Source organism: Magnolia sinica, chromosome 14 (assembly GCF_029962835.1).
Source record: "Magnolia sinica isolate HGM2019 chromosome 14, MsV1, whole genome shotgun sequence".
NCBI classification, from domain to species: Eukaryota; Viridiplantae; Streptophyta; class Magnoliopsida; order Magnoliales; family Magnoliaceae; genus Magnolia; species Magnolia sinica.
The window spans coordinates 1-5,428 of NC_080586.1; positions in this window are offsets into that span (position 1 = coordinate 1).

The following is a 5,428-nucleotide window of genomic DNA, read 5'->3' on the forward strand; positions in this document are numbered from 1 at the left end:
TTTGACATTGGCCATTTCGATGGATAAAAATCATTGACTTGCTTGAGCCATTCAGTGGATCCAAATTGTTCATATGATTAGGCTCATTCAGCGATCCAAACTCATCATACGATTGAAGCTGCTTTTCATGATCCAAACTCAACATATGATTGAAGCGGGTTTTCATGATCCAAACTCATCATATGGTTGAAGCTGCTTTCATGATGTATGGTAATGCACACGCTAAGTTGATCCATGCCCTAACCCTCTTCTGTTCTATACATATTTTAAACAATTAGGTTTCGTTTTAAAACGATCCAAATTAATATGATTTGGCCCATTTATAGTCATCCAAACCTTTGACATTGGCCATTTCGATGGATAAAAATCATTAACATGCTTGAGCCATTCACTGGATCCAAATTGTTCATATGATAAGGCTTATTCGGCGATCCAAACTCATAATACGATTGAAGTTGCTTTTCATGATCCGAAATCATCATATGGTTGAAGATGCTTTTCATGATACATGGCAATGGAAATGCTAAGTTGATCCATGCCCTAACCCCTCTTCAGTTCTATACACAATTCATTCATTCAGGTTTCCTTTTACAACGATCCAAATTAAACGATTCGACTCATTTCTAGTGATCAAAACCTTTGACATTGGCCATTTTGATGGATAAAAATCATTGACATGCTTGAGCCATTTAGTGGATCCAAATTGTTCCTATGATTAGGCTCGTTTGACTTTCCAAACTCATCATGCGATTGAAGTTGCTTTTCATGATCCAAACTCAACATATGATTGAAACTGCTTTTCATGATCCATGGCAATGGATATGCTCAGTTGATCCATGCCCTAAACCTTCTCTTCTATACGTAATTCAATCAATCAGGTGTCTTTTTACAACGATCCAAATTAATATGATTTGACCCATCTCTAGTGATCTAAACCTTTGACATTTACCATTTCGATGGATAAAAATCATTGACATGCTTGTGCCATTCAGCGGATCCAAATTGTTCATATGATTAGGCTCATTCGGCAATCCAAACTCATCATATGATTGACGCTGCTTTTCATGATCCAAACTCGACATATGATTGAAGCTGCTTTTCATGTTCCAAACTCATCATATGGTTGAAGCTGCTTTTTATGATCCATGACAATGGATATGCTAAATTGATCCATGCCCTAAAACCTCTTCTGTTTTATACACAATTCAAACAATCAGGTTTCTTTTTACAACGACCCAAATTACTATCATTTGGCCCGTTTCTAGTGATCCAAACCTTTGAAATTAGCCATTTCGATGGATAAAAATCATTGACATGCTTGGGCCATTCAGTGGATCCAAATTGATCATAAAACTCAACTTATTCGCCAATTCCAACTCATCATATGATTGAAGCTGCTTTTCATGATCCAAACTCATTATATGATTGAAGCTTGTTTTCATGATCCATGGCAATGGATTTGCAAAGTTGATCTATGCCCTAAATTTTGTAGGACCCTCTTCAGCTTTACAAATGATTCAAACTGTTCATATGATTTGGCCCTTCTCTTCTGATCCTAACCTTTGACATGCTTAGGCCATTTCAATGGATCAAAACCTTTCCTGAGTTGGGCCATTTAGCGGATTTGAACTTCTTATATGATTCAGCCCATTCTGGCATCCAAACGCATTATATGATTCGTAAAGCTGTTAGTGATCTAAACTCGTCATATGATTGGAGCCTCTTTCGATGACCCATCCCAATGGATATGTTAAGTTGATCCATCTATTCATAATATTTGAGGTTGGTTCTCAGTGATCCACATCGTTAATTTTGTAGAACCCTCTTCGGTTCTACAAACAATTCAAATAATAGGGTTTCTTTTTATAGCAATCCAAATTCATATCATTTGGCCCGTTTCTATTGATCCAAACCTTTGACATGGGCCATTTCGATGGATAAAAAACATTGACATGCTTGGGCCATTCAGTGGATCGCAATTGTTCATATAATTCAGCTTATTTGGCAATTCCAACTCATTATACGATTGAAGGTGCTTTTCAAGATCGTTGGCAATGGATCTGCTATGTTGATCCATGTCCAAAATTTTGTAGGACCCTCTTCAGCTTTACAAATGATTCAAACTATTCATATGATTTAGCCTATCTCTATTGATCCCAACCTTTGACATGCTTAGGCCACTTCAATGGATCAAAACCTTTCATGTGTTGGGCCATTTAGCAGATCTGAACTTCTTATCTAATTCGGCCCATTCAGCTATCCAAATGCATCATATGATTCATATTGCTGTTAGTGATCTAAACTCGTCATATGATTGAAGCCTCTTTCCACGATCCATCCCAATGGATATGTTAAGTTGAACCATCTATTCGTAATATTTGAGGTTGGTTCTCACTGATCCACTTCGTAATTTTGTAGGATCCTCTTTAGTTTTATACACAATTCAAAGAATCAAGTTTCTTTTTAGAACGATCCAAATTCACATGATTTGGCCCATTTAAAGTGATCCAAACCGTTGACATGGGCAATTTTGATGGATAAAAAACATTGACATTCAGGGTCATTCAGTGGATCCAAATTGTTCATATGATTTGACTCATTCGGCGATCCAAACTCATCATACGATTGAAGCTTCTTTTCATGATCCAAACTCATCATATGATGAAGCTGCTTTTCATGATCCATGGCAATGGATATGCTAAGTTGATCCGTGCCCTAAATTTTGTAGGACCCTCTTCTCCTTTACCAATGATTCAAAGTGTTCATGTGATCTAGCCTATTTCTAGTGATCCAAACCTTTGACATGCTTGGGCCATTTCAATGGATCAAAACCTTTGACGTGCTTTGGCCAATTTAGCGGATTTGACTTCTTATATAATTCGGCCCCTTCAGCGATCCAAATGCATCATATGATTTGTGCCGCTGTTAGTGATCTAAACTTCTCATATGATTAAAGACTCTTTCCATGACTCATCCCAATGGATATGTTAAGTTGATCCATCTATTCATAATATTTGAGGTTGGTTCTCAGTGATCCACATCGTTAATTTTGTAGAACCCTATTCAGTTCTATAAACAATTCAAATAATAAGGTTTCTTTTTACAGCAATCCAAATTCATATGATTTGGCCCGTTTCTATTGATCCAAACCTTTAACATGGGCCATTTTGATGGAAAACAAACATTGACATGCTTGGGCCATTCAGTGGATCCAAATTGTTCATATAATTCAGCGTATTCGGCAATTCCAACTCATCATACGACTGAAGCTGCTTTTCAAGATCGAAACTCATCATATGATTGAACTGTTTTTCAAGATCCTTGGCAATGGATCTGCTATGTTGATCCATGCCCAAAATTCTATAGGTCCCTCTTCCTTCAGCTTTACAAATGATTCAAACTATTCATATGATTTGGCCCATCTCTATTGATCCTAACCTTTGACATGCTTGGGCCACATCAATGGATCAAAACCTTTAATGTGTTGGGCGATTTAGCGGATCTGAACTTCTTATATGATTCAGCCCATTCAGCCATCCAAATTTATCATATCATTCGTATTGTTGTTAGTGATCTAAACTCGTCATATGATTGAAGCCTCTTTCCACGACCCATCTCAATGGATATGTTAAGTTGAACCATCTATTCGTATTATTTGATTTTGGTTCTCACTAATCCACTTCATAATTTTGTAGGATCCTCTTGAGTTTTATACACAGTTTAAAGAATCAAGTTTCTTTTTAGAACGATGCAAATTCATATGATTTGGCCCATTTATAGTGATCCAAACCTTTGACATGGGCCATTTTGATGGATAAAAAACAATGACATTCAAGGTCATTCCGTGGATCCAAATTGTTCATTTGATTCAGCTCATTCAGCGATCCAAACTCATCATACGATTGAAGCTTCTTTTCATGATCCAAACTCATCATATGATTGAACCTCCTTTTCATGATCCATGCCCTAAATTTTGTAGGACCCTCTTCTCCTTTACCAATCATCCAAAATGTTGATCTATTCTGGCCTATTTCTAGTGATCCAAACCTTTGACATGCTTGGGCCATTTCAATGGATCAGAACCTTTGACGTGCTTTGGCCAATTTAGCGGATTTGACTTCTTATATAATTCGGCCCCTTCAGCGATCCAAATGCATGATATGATTCGTGCTGCTGTTAGTGATTTAAACTCATCATATGATTGAAGACTCTTTCCATGACCCTATCCCAATGGATATGTTAAGTTGATCCATCTATTCATAATATTTGAGGTTGGTTCTCAGTGATCCACATCGTTAATTTTGTAGAACCCTCTTTAGTTCTATAAACAATTCAAATGATAAGGTTTCTTTTTGCAGCGAACCAAATTCATATGATTTGGCCCATTTCTATTGATCCAAACCTTTGACATGGGCCATTTTGATGGAAAACAAACATTGACATGCTTGGGCCATTTAGTGGATCCAAATCATTCATATAATTTGGCGTATTCGGCAATTCCAACTCATCATACGGTTGAAGCTGCTTTTCAAGATCCAAACTCATCATATGATTGAAGCTGCTTTTCAAGATCCTTGGCAATGGATCTGCTATGTTGATCCATGCCCAAAATTCTGTAGGACCCTCTTCAGCTTTACAAATGATTCAAACTATTCATATGATTTGGCCCATCTCTATTGATCCTAACCTTTGACATGCTTGGGCCACTTCAATGGATCAAAACCTTTCAGGTGTTCGGCCCTTTAGCGGATCTGAACTTCTTATATGATTCGGCCCATTCAGCCATCCAAGTGTATCATTCGTATTGTTGTTAGTGATCTAAACTCGTCATATGATTGAAGCCTCTTTCCACGACCCATCTCAATGGATATGTTAAGTTGAACCATCTATTCGTATTATTCGAGGTTGGTTCTCAGTGATCCACTTCGTAATTTTGTAGGATCCTCTTTAGTTTTATACACAATTCAAAGAATCAAGTTTCTTTTTAGAACGATGCAAATTCATATGATTTGGCCCATTTATAGTGATCCGAACCTTTGACATGGGCCATTTTGATGGCTAAAAAACATTGACATTCAAGGTCATTCCATGGACCCAAGTTCATTTGATTCGGCTCATTCGGCGATCCAAACTCATCATACGATTGAAGCTTCTTTTCATGATCCAAAGTCATCATATGATTAAAGCTCCTTTTCATGATCCATGGCAATGGATATGCTAAGTTGATCCGTGCCCTAAATTTTGTAGGACCCTCTTCTACTTTACCAATGATCCAAACTGTTCATCTAATCTAGCCTATTTCTAGTGATTCAAACCTTTGACATGCTTGGGCCATTTCAATGGATCAAAACCTTTGACGTGCTTTGGCCAATTTAGTGGAGTGGACTTCTTATATCATTCGGCCCCTTCAGCGATGCAAATGCATGAT